Consider the following 12765-nt stretch of genomic DNA (forward strand, 5'->3'; position numbering starts at 1 on the left):
TTCGAAATTCTATTCCATGTGACAGTGAAGATTACCTAACAACCGTTATCCTTATTAGCAATCAAGTCCTGTGTGTTCGGAAGATGCTTAAGGCCAAAGTTTGTCCCTGAATGACTTGCTCATTTTTCTGCAATCTCAGCAGTGACCTGTTCTTGCCTCTTCTGCTGCTTCATACCCAGCCAAGCTACCCTTGCCCTCCCCTTCCCTTCTGTTGCTTCAGTCTGGAAAAGGGCTAAGAGCAGAATTTAAATTCCAAAACCTTCCTAAGCATCTTTGTCTAAGGTGTCATTACTGCTTTCCATCCAGCCCAAGTGACTATAAATATATTTCTTCAAGCTTTACATTCACACACATTGCATGAGCTATGGGCTGTTCTCGTGCCGCTGCATCAGGATAGATAAAAAGACTGAGTGACTGTCTCTTTTTCTTGGAAGATACAGAGTAGCAGGGGAATGGTGTGATGCTTACCTAATGTTGTGGATACCAATCAAAATTTTTGGAAGCAAGGCTGTATAACCATGTTCTGAAAATACTTAGAGGGGAAAAGCAGGTAAAAATGAAGCTGATTCACCTACAAATTAAAGCAAAACCAGATGTATAAGTAGAGTAGGCTCAGTGTGGAGAGAAAGTTGATGGAAGACTCCAAAAAGTTTTGAAGAGTTGGTTGTATAGTTATGTTGTATATTCTGAGTTGAAAAAGGCTGAGAATGGGAGAGGAGCTTGAAGCAAGCAGGAAGAGCAATGAGGCTTACCTTGACACTCCTGCTCATAGAGGAAGGAAAAGCATTTGAGATACTCTCCCTGTCCCCACCCCCCCACACTTTTTTTTTTTCTGTCTTCATCACTGTTGGAACCAAGAAAGTATGTTCTCCTGTAATGTGATCAGGTGGGGGAACATATTTAACCAGTCCTTGGTTGTATCATGTGCTACAGATTCTTGCTGATAAAAACATAAATAAATGAGTTTATTAGCTGAACAAAAAGGTGAAGTACAGGGTTCCTTATGGTTGTCTATGTTACCTAGAATTTGTGGTATCTAGCTTGGGCAACAGTTGAGAAAGTACCGATGATTTTCTATTCCTGCCCTGAATAAATCTGCTCAGTAGTTCTCAGTTCCTGTTCATATTTAAATATGCAACTCATTATCAGTGCAGAAGTTGGAGTGTGGTATTGGTGTTATCTTCAAGAGAATTTTAACATAGTGTAGGTTTAGTATGTCTGGGAAGAATAACTGATAGATAATGTATTAAGGAAATTAATAACTGACAATGAAGTCAGAGAAAACAGGATGATTGTGAACAATTTATATGAAGGGGTTTAACTTTCAGAAACAATGCAGGAACCAAGTGAGACTTGAAAGCAGAGAACAGCAGTTCTCACTGCTTAGTGCAACTGGAGAAGTGTATGATATTTTTCCAACACAGTATAGCTGGAGTTCTTCAGAGAGCAAGAGGGGCAGTAAAGCCTTAGAGAAGTCAGCAACCAGGTAGGTGTCCATGAACAGCAGTTCTGTATTATCTTAATTAAGATTAGGTGACCTGATAAACTTGTATAATGGTAAAAGGGGCAGAGAGGAATCTGTTTAAATAAGATCTCCAGGAAAACAGGCTGTAGACTATTGCCAGAAACTTTTTGGATGAGTGTATTATTTAAATGAAGGTGGTCATGCTTGAAGTTATGAAAGACTAATTTTCTGGTGTAGTCAGCACATTACTATAATTTTGCTTTCTTAGCATTCATGTATGTAAAAATGTTTTTATTCATATTATGAGTGTTGGCATTAACTATTTTTGAACCAAGATAGTAGTTAAAATCTCATGGAAAAATACTTCTTGTTTAACTTGTTCATCTGTTACCTAACTTTAAATCGTAGCGTAAGTTAATTTCAACTAAAAGTCAGCATACAAACATTTAACAAAATATTTCAAAAGATTTGCAAGCAATACTAAGATTTATCACTACCTGAAAAAACAATGTTTGTCATTGTGAACTTTGACATTGCTTGGTAATTTCCTAAAAGTTTAAAACTCTGCTATTGAGAGGTTGAAAGATGCCAATTAGTTTTTCATTTTTGACATCTGTCCAAAGAGTGCAACACTTGTGAGTTGTAACAAGGTATCATCTGTTAATTGGTGACCTCAACAGCAATCTTGGTAGAAATAGCGGGCTGAAGGAATCTCAGTCAGTTAGAAGAGCTTAACTTCTTTTTAGCTCTATATTGTTAATTTTTCTTTAAAGTCAAGTGAAATTGTTATTTAATGCTTCTAGAACTTGCATTGCAAACTTGTTACATATTCTTGTTACTAAATAGGATGTATTCTTCAGTGTCTGTCAAACCAGACCTGTTCTTGCTTTTAATATAGATTATAACAACTTTTTAGGGCCCCCCCTCATAACGCATAAAACAGTCAGCACTGTGATAGGTCATTGTTTAGTAAAGGAAAGGTTTGTAATTATGCATCTGGGAAAGGCAGAAAAGCTTGACTTCAGAAAGATCTTATAATATGTATATAGGTATTCTGCATCTGCATCAGTTGTGTCCACATTTATATTATTATTTGGTTTGGGCGTGGGTTTTTTTTTATTTGGTTTTGGTTTTGGTTTTTTTGTGGCTTGTTTTTTTTGTTTCTTGGGGTTTTTCTGTTTGTTTGTTTGTTTCCCCTAAATGGGGATTAATTTAGATAGTCAGACTCATTTGGAAGTAAGATTTTGCCCCAGAGTTTTTCAACCTGTTTTTAAAAAGCAGATAATAACAGTACACCTAAACATGATTGGCATGTTAGTTTTTGCAAAAGAGCTGTTAAGGCAGTCCCCAAATACCAGCAGGGCCTTAGGGACCATCCCAGTCACAGTTGTGGTGCTGTAATGACATGCTCCCCCTGCCCTTATTCCTCTGAGCTCCTTGCTATACGTCAGAAGGAACCACATTGATGGGGAAGGGATACGCTGGCAGATTTTGCAAGCAAAATAGATCAGGATTAAGGAGTGATCAGGTGTGGATTTGAGGTTTCTACTGGCCTGAGTTGTTAGTGAAATAGAACAGGAAACCTTAGAAAATGACACTCCTCAGATACAAGTAGTAAAAATAATAAAATAATAAATAGAAACTATGTTGAGCTCTCTAATGAAAACTTTTTGCTCTCTCACAGTATTAACTGCCTCTGTACTTTTTTTCTTTATGTGAACATAAAGGGTCAAATTCTGCCTTATGTGAGCACTGAGGTCTCAGGTTAAATCATAAGGGAGCTGTCTGTGCTCAGTCAAGAAAGAAATTAAACTCCTAAGTTCCTAAATGTTATTAAACTGTACCTCAGAGTCTGTCACGTAGAATCTAAATTACTTTCTTATATTAATTCTTTTAATAAGCAACCATTTCACATGCACATAACCTGCATATGCCTTCGTTACAGCTAATTTATAGTAAAAGTCACATGCAGTATCTAGTTATTTACACTTGGGGTGTGTTGAAGTAACAGGTAGTGATGAAATCATCTTGCCAGGCTCAGACAGGAGTTTTTCTTTAATGTTATGTGATGAAGGTGCAGATGGGCATGGAAGACTGCAGCCTGTGCCAGCCGGTCATATAAGAGTGATGTAGTTTTAAGTTTTCTCATAGCATATTCAATTCCATTTAAATATTGCAAAATGCTGAATTGTAAATGTTAACCTAGCCATGAATAAAAAATGCTGATATTTTATTTAATCAAAAAATAATTATAGATAGTCTGCCTTTATTGTATTATTTAAAATATTTCATTTTACATGTAGACGACAAGTTATTGCAGAATGGGTTTTTTATATATATAGAGAGAGAATTTGTTTCTGATACATAAAAAATACAGGAGCCAGACTTCTGCAGGCTACAGGAAAAATTGTTTGCTTTTGACAAGGGCTGTCAGTTCTTAGGATGTGGAGAAAAAACTATGGTAGCCAGTTTACATGAAACAGCAGAAAATACTTGCTTTTCAGGAGAGTTATTTAATTCCTGTTCTGAAATAAATTCCTGTATGGAAAAGAGAGCTTTCTCCTTTTCCCCTGTCTTTGAAATCATCACTTTCATGTTCTATGCAAAGAAGAAAACATCTGTGCATGGGAGATGTAACTTCCAGTATTTAAACTGCTAACGGATAAAACTGAGCAGTGGAGTGGGGTGATCTTACCGAGGCCAGTGCCTGTGACACTCTTTAATAAAATATTGTAAGAAATAGCTAGAAAGCTTCGCCTTTGACTTTCATCTGGTAGGTTTTGATTGTAACTTTGTAAAGGAATTGGTATTGACTTCTATCAGGCAGTTTTGGAGAAGAGGTGAAGAGCCTTTTCTCTTGACTTTCTGTATGTTTTGTCAAATCGAATACTTCCATTTGAAGTGCGAAGTGAAGGCTGATGTCAAGAAATGCCTTCAGCACAAGCTGGTGCTGGTCTCTCGTGACTTTCTTCTTTCTTAAAAGTATCAGATTAGATTGTAAAATGATGGCAATCTAGCTGGACATAAACACGTTTATTGCAGGCTCAGCAGCCATTACATATCATTAGTGAAAGGAGGCAAGGGGCAAGGGGACCACTTTGATGTCAGTTTGATTCGTTTTAAGGACAAATGCATTCCGATGAGAAGATGCTAACTTTATGGCTGTTTGTGTACTTGAAGTTCAGAACCTATTACTATCTTTATTTCTTTGTCCTGTTCGTAACCTTACAGTCAACTTACTTTCAAAACAAATACACATTGTAAGAGCAGTAGTGTTAATAGGGGAGCTGGGAATAGGACATTTTGGAAGCCATTTTAAATTACATTATTTACTAAGAGGATGGTTTATTAACATCAGACCAAATCTGTTCAAAATGTGGATACATATTTTTGCAATATTACACACTTTTCTTTAACAGTAAAATAGTAGGTACGGTTGAAATAGGTAAACACATCTTTCAGCAAATCTGTCCTCTCTGACATGGAAGGGATTTTATCAGAGGATCTAATTTTACTTTTGGAGAACTGCTAATAGTGTGTCTGTAGTCATGAAAAGAGAGAGACATTTTCTGTGTTTTGAGGTTTGAGCTTTTTCCTTACTGAAGCAGACCTAGTTTATTTGCTGCAATTTGTTTCACTCTCTGATTCAAGAGATATATCTTTTGCACTGTACATGAGTTGCAATAAAGGTTACAAATTAGAAGTTCAAGGGAAAATATCTGAATAAATGTTGTTTTATTGCAGTGAGTCTATCTTTCTGTTTCTTTACTACTGTTACTTAGACCTGACCTTCTTCCAGGATTTGACACATCACATCACACCACGCATCTTGTTCTTTTTTTTGTGTGTGTTATTTTACGAGGTACTTTCAGTTGTCTCATTTAGTTTAAAACAAATCATATGTTCATGTCTTAAATGTTTCACTAGTCAGAATAATTAAGTTGATCAGGTCTGGGAGCATTGGAAGGAAAATGGGTCACTGAAGCATTCAAGCTCTAATGGGAACCTGAGTTCATTCAGATATCAAATCTAATAATTGCTTTACACCTGTATACACAGTCCCAGTGAGCAAGTTCATATTAAAGGTTTAGTGGTACACTAAATACTCTGTTTCAAGGGAATTTTAGTACTCTTTTTAAAAAGACTAAGTTGTTTTGACTTTTTTTGACTTTGTTGTTGTCATTGTGTTTGTGTATCAGTTGTAGTTTAGCTGATTACTCATCTTTATGCACTGGAAAATATTTTCGCGTGAGAATTTCATACTAAAGGTATGACATGAGTAATGCCTTACAAATCACATTTAATAGCAATCAGGAAAAATATGAAGGCTATCATCTGAGTTTCACTGCTTTGAAACAATTTATTAGCCAGGTTAGAATTTACTGTGTACAATTTAACAGTGCTCTAAGTCTGAAACTCTGAGTTTATAAATGGTCGTGTGTGTAGCACAGCGTAAGGATTGCGGAGATACTCATAGCCATTGCTCCTTGAAAAATGCAATTTCATAAGGTAAAAATCAGCATTGTTTTGTGAGATTGTGTAACAAATGAAACAATAATTATAACTTCTCAGTTTAACTAAATTCTGTGACAAATCTGCATTGAATGTCTGTGGCACATTTTGTCACAAAAATTCAAGTAAATTTCGTCACAAACAAGAGTAAAAAAATACCAACTAGAGAAATGACAGCTATTCATAGCAGGTTTCAGTGAATTCCAGACTCAAATGCTGGTCACAGCACTGGTTGTTATTGGAGAGGATTTGAACTGATGCAATCATTCCTCTTCATCATCTTTTTATTTTCCCACCTTTGTAAGTTTAGTTCTCAGCTGAGAATTCAAACTGAAAAAGAAATGGGAAATGGCTGTATATGTGCCTGCGTTGTACTGACATGAAGGCCTATTTTCCTCTGAAATTTTAAAGGCCAATTACCCTTGCAGGAAAGGAGAAAAATAGATTGATTTGTCTTGTAACCCCTGAGGCAGGCAAGTCTTGTCTCAAACTAAGGCTTTTCCATTGCAACTCTTGTGAAAGAGCTTTCACTGCATATCCCAAGTGATACTATTAACAAAGAAAGCAAAGTCAAATTAAAATATTAAATAGATCATTTAAAGGTTTGAGGAATCTTAACTCTCTGAGACAGTTCAGGTTTTGTTGGTTTGTTTTTGGAGGTTTTTTGGGGGGTGTTTGTGTTTTGGTTTTTTATTTGTTTGTTTATTATTTGCTGGAGTAAGGAATAGTAAATTTTATTTTAAGCAGATCACTTGAAAATAGGGTCTATAAATCAATTTTTATTCTATAAATACTTCAATTTATTAGATATTCTTCAGCTGTAAATAGGATAAGTGTTTCTATCCTTAATGAAACTGGGATACAGACAGTCGCCTCCTAGATTTTGGTTGCAAAAGTGTTACTTTTAGTGTGTTCCCATTGACTGTGGTCACAGTTGGATTGCACTGAGCTGGTTAAGTGTCATCACACATGTCATTTAACGTTTAAACTTCTCACATTATTCATTTTTAAAGCATTTTTTGTATAACACATAGAACATAAGTAGTTTTCCTACTGATGTTCTGCATTTTCATACGACTCCAAGGCTACAATTAACGGTGCCCAGCAAGCTGGGTCTGAGTGACAGCAGGAAGATTAGACTTGTCTTTGTTCCCTTTTAATCTGAGTGAAACCCCTTTGTGTCAGGACTTAACTACTTTAGCTCTTCATTTTTCAGACCTGGCTCTCTACTACTGTGCTTTTGGATATTAACAGCTTTTATTTAGCAAGTTAAAAAGATTCCAGACATCTACATATCTTGTCAATGAGGAATTGTGAATGTAGGCTGGTCTGGGAACCTTCTTAAAATGAAGGTACTGTGGGTTATCTAAGTGACTAACACTTTTGATGCAAATATTTTGAAACAGAGTATGTATCTACATACAAATCTATCTTACCTGAAGGCTTATTATGTTATGCTGAAAATGTTGGCACTTGTGACTTTTGCAGATAGCTCAGGAGATGTGTGTGTTTCTATGTTTTTCTGAGGAGGAACCATGTAGTCTTGAGAGACGTCCTTTTAAGTCTATCACAATTCTCTTGAATGCTTTTTCTTACTATCCTAGAAGTCTTCTTAATAGCTGTGCAGGCCCTTTTATTTTTTCTTCTTCCTTATTCTAAAACAGTTTCTTATTCTTCGACACTATTTCTTACATGTGAATATATTGGTAAAGATCCTGCTAACCAGGACAATAACATAATTTTTAAAATATTAAAAGATCACCATGTGATGCCTTTATAATTAATGTGTTTGGGCTGGTTTTATGTGCTATCTGGTTTTGAGGGCTTAAAAAAATAAACAAGCAAAAAACTACAAACAAACAAAAATTACACACACCAAGAAAAGCGCCTGCTATTTCTTTGGCCTAAGGTTAAGTTTCTTTTTCTCCATCATATCAATATATACTGTGTATATGCTCAGGTTATGACTCAGCTTTCACATAAAAGTCTGGGATTGGACCTAAACTAAAATAAAACAGGCTGTATAGAATTTGACCTTCACAGTGACACGGTTTGCTTGAAGTCTCAATGTTTTCTTTCAAATTGATGCTAAAATAACCATTGTGTCTGTCATTTAAGTTTGATTGTCAAGAATTTGACATTCTGTTTAGTAAAAAAAGCTGAGAACAGGGATGTCTTATCACTTGATCTTTTCTCATTTTCGATTACAAAAATATCAAATCCAAATGAATGTAAAATGACACAGTGTGATGGTTATAAAGGATCTGGTTCAGATTTTGCCAGGCATGTGTAGGGTGCCTGTTGAGTGTTTAAAACAGCAAAAGATTTAAGGAAAACATGTAACTGTATGATTTTCCCTAACTCAGTTAGAAAACTGTTTTATTTGCTTGTTTCATCTATTTGCAATAATGTGCTTTTGGAAAGTGCTGCCTGTTTCAGAGAGTGCTTTCTGAGGTGCTATTTTGGTTGCATTTCTCTCATAACTGATTTTTACGTCCTTGATATTTTTTTACATAGGCCACACATTTTGAAAGCTCAGTTTGAAACCAAATCTCACAGAGATGGACTGAATCTTAACAGAATTGAGGTCACAAGAGCCATTTTCTCTCAAGGTGCTATTTCTCAAAAGGATTTTCTTCTGGACACCCACAACAGTTTTGAAGCTCTTAATTTCCTTGAGTAGCTTATTTCTCAGTTGGTATTCTCTAATAATGTCACAGGTACAGGCCAGGCAACACAGAGAACAGTGTGTTCAGCTGTAGCTGTTAAAGAGGTGCTGGAGATTGATGGGCTTCCCTGCTGTTCTACTCTATACCAGTTCTGCTTCTGTCTTACGTTCTATCAATTCCAATTTCCAAAAAGATTTACCTTTCATTGTTGGTAAGCTAAGCTGATGAAGGTGCAGTCAGTCAATAAAGAAAAATAATGAAGTTAATTCTTGTCATGGGTTGCTCTTTAAAGCAATTCTAATATACGCTGTTACATAAATGACATTGTAACTTGGCTTCAGTTTTCCCTATGCAGAGATGGCTCAATGAGGAAACTACATACTACCCAAGCTATAAAGTGGTTTACATTTATTCTAGCTTGTCCCAGTTTTAATCAATGACACTCTTTATCTCTGTCAGAAAAAAAATGACATTTGTAAAGTGCAATTCAGATTTCCACCTTTTCTAAAGGAGAAATATTGATGTCATCAATATCACAGAGGTAGTGTTTGCTCCTTGCATCTCTTGTGACAGTTTCTCCATTTAAAACATTCTTCAATGACCAGCTTACTCATTTTTTTTGTGTAATCTTTCCATGCTAATAGGAAATTATCTTGCTTTTCTGATTGTTTTCCATGTTATATATGTTTGTGGTGCTTGCTAAAGTACCTGGGACTGTATGAGTATTTTCTCTTGGGTTGCTCATGAAAGCGAGATGTGTTTCAGCAAGATTTCTCAGTGAAGAAAATTTTACATGAATGAATAGATAAATATTTTATGTAAATGCTTTAATTGATTCCCAAAGGTATAGGTCATACAAATTCCCTTAAAGCATGCATTTCTCCATCTTTTGCATTATTTCAAAAACATGGAATTCTAAATATTTTATTCATTGCTGAGTGTTCTACCTTCATATAGCCATTTTCAAGTCAACTCAAGCTGGTAACTTCCTTCTCTGAGCATTAAACACCTTTTATTCTTGTCAGCTGTGGGAAGGTTAATTCTTTCACCTTGACGTGGTGGTTAGTCAGGAGGGAAAAAGACAAAAAGATCATTTCAGAGCTCTCCTCACTGGGGTTGTGCCCTCTAGCGTGTGCTCCAGCACAGCATTCACTAGCTGAGCACGCAGTGCTGTATACTGCTCATCTTCCAAATTCAACATTTTGGCACTATTTTAAGCTCTTATTAATGTGATAAACATAGCATCTTTTAATTAAGACATTATTTAAAATACATGGTGTTCAGGTGTGAAGGTTTTGTGACCACTGTCTTTGAAGGAGGCCAGGTGGTTCTGGTAGTGCACATTCTTGAAACCCCCAGTGTTCTTTTTAGCCCACATTCCTACATTTAGATGCTTTGTCTTCTACCTACAGATTAACGTTTCAACCTTTTGTTTTTAAAAAAGGACAAAAAGTAAATATCTGCACCAGCCATGTTTGGTTGTTGATTTTGCGTGGTTTGGTGGTTCTGTTGTTGGGTTTTTTATGCTAATCTAGGAGTGCTGCAGTTATTTACATTTGGGAGGAGTTTAGGTAGTGTCCTGATGAGCACTCTAGGAACGTCTTCATGGAAATAAGATTTCAAAATCCGTTTAGTGCTTGATTTGTCTGCTGTAACTAAGGCACAAAGAAACACTCTTAATGCTTCAACTCACTGGAAAAAAAATTAATCCTGGGGAGGTATTCAGCGAAGGTACCAAGCCCAAGGTAGCGGTTTCTAATACATTTACAATTTCAATGTAAGACATGTCAGAATAAAACTTTTTTGTGGTTGTTACAGGATAATACAAATTCTAATCAAGTACCTTTGAGGTATGTTTTTGTAGACTCTGTCTTTTTCTATTATCAGATATCACAGTCTCATGACTAGTCCATTCAATAGCACAACATCTATATTATTGCTAGCATTGATTGCTCATAAAAACTAAGGTTTATAATTAGGAGAGCACAAAGTTACTACCTGGAAGAGTGGATAAGAGGAAAGTGAAATGGAAAAGTCACTTAATCTTAGTAATGCAGTTCTGCAAAATATAATTTATTTTTCCCCTAATATGACGGAGTTTTATGTTGATAACAAGCTGCTGAGTTAATAAATCTGTTGCAGATATTGAGACTTCTATTTTAATAACAGAACTAATGAAGGAGCATTAAGAAAAGCAAAAATACATTTTGCAGAGTGTATTTTTTACAGAAATATTTTCCTCTCCCCTACCAATGTGTTTTTAATTGATTGTAATTTCTAATGCTTTATATATATAAAGCATAAGGGAAAACGTCTTAAGGGTGAAGTTGTCGAATTCCATAAAATTAAAATACATTGTCTAAAAATACCAGTCTAGATTTTTGTTGTTGACTTTGTGGCATATTATTTATTGTGGTTTTGCTTATTTTTTTACATCAGTAGATTCATATTATGTGGTGAATGATGTGTATGTATCAAAATCACCTCTTCAAATGTCTTGTATGTTGTAGATATTATTTATTCCTGTCTGAGTACTATATTGAGTGCAAAAAGACTTGAGCAAGTAATTACCATTATAACAAAGTGCATATATTTCTTCCAGTGGATGTGTAAAGTTTGCATGGTCAAAATTACATCCCAGTATTATAAATAGTAAAAAGGAACTACTGATTTAATTTCTTAGTCTTTAATTTTATATTTACTTCATATAAATTTGATCCAGCTAGCTAAAAGCTGAAGATTATTTTATGATATAAAAGCATGCTTTGTTTTCCATTTTAATCCGTTGTTACTCTACCTTTCACTGCTACAAGAAAAGGTCAATTCAGCTCTTAATCTATTTTTAACTTGTACAGTAGGCATCTTGAAATTTTATCAAGAAGTCTATTGGTGAAGGCACTTCTCCCCACTGAGAGCAACTATCACTAGACTCTTTACTGTTTGCTGTTAGAGAGGAACAGCAGCACGTTGGAGTTGACAACTCTCTGTCTTGGGTTTTAGACAACATTTTTGTGCGTTAATTTCCAGTGCCTAGTGACACTGCAACTCATGTAGAGATTTATTCCCATGCAAAACAGATTGACTTAGGGTAATTTGAATACTTTATGCATGGATAGATTCATTAGGAAAAGGAGGCAAGGCAGAACTATAAAAAGAACTAATAATCTTGCTAAAGGAGCCATTAATTCCCTATAGCATTGGAGACACTTTCATTGAACAGGGAAAAGGAAGGCTGATTTTGCAGAGTCTGTGCAGTCTCCACAGGCATCCTGTCTTCTCTGACCAGAAACAGATCCCAGAGATGACTTTCTTTGTCTTCTCCAGACCCTTATTTGATGAGCCTGAACTATTTCTGGCTTTTTTGGCTTAGAAGAGAATCACAAATTATTGAGGTTGGAAGAGACCTCAGGGGATCATCTTGTGTACCCCCTGCTCAAGCAGGGCCACCTGGAGCTGATTGCCCAGGGCTGTGCCTAGACAGGTTTTGAATATCTCTAAGGATGGAGACTCCACAACCTCCCCAGGCAGTTTGTGCCAGTTGTGTCAGGTCCTCTAACCAGACACCAATCAAAAGACCCCGGCTGTGGTCACTTTGCACCCTCCCTTTAAATATTTATATATAATACATTGATGAGACCCCAGATTGGTCTTTGTTCCAGCCTTTTCACCAGTCTCTGGAACACAGTGATTTGGTTAGTAGCTTTTCCAAAGAATATGTTTCTACCTTCAGATGTGCTGAGGTCTCATACTTTATGCTTGAACCTTCTGCCTTGACCCAAGTTAAGGACTCTGTCCCAGCAGCACCAGTAACACATGCTGTTATAGTCTGCTGTGCTGGGGAAACAGATAGAGCTAAAATGGCTCATTTGGAAAAAAGCTGAAAAAGACTGCTTGCCTGCAGTTTGTCTGTCAGACTTTTTGCTTCTGAAATGGCTGTTGTTTTAAAATGCTCCGATAATACATAGGAGTTCCAACCATAGACTGAGACACCCTGATGCTGCAGCAGTGTAGATACTGTAGTGATGCAAACAAAGAGCAGCAACCTGAATGTAACAGGAGACAATAGAAGAGACCAGGTCCAAAGCAAACAGTCATTAAAAAAAAATAATAAAAATTAAA

General features: G+C 36.0%; 1 protein-coding gene across 1 annotated transcript in view; it reads left to right on the plus strand.

Annotated features, from left to right (window-relative positions):
- Nucleotides 1-12765, plus strand: part of DIAPH2 (diaphanous related formin 2) — a 207438-nt gene that overhangs the window by 191877 nt on the left and 2796 nt on the right. The window lies entirely within an intron of this gene.

This window comes from Nesoenas mayeri (genome assembly GCF_963082525.1).
Source record: "Nesoenas mayeri genome assembly, chromosome: 13".
Classification (NCBI taxonomy): Eukaryota; Metazoa; Chordata; class Aves; order Columbiformes; family Columbidae; genus Nesoenas; species Nesoenas mayeri.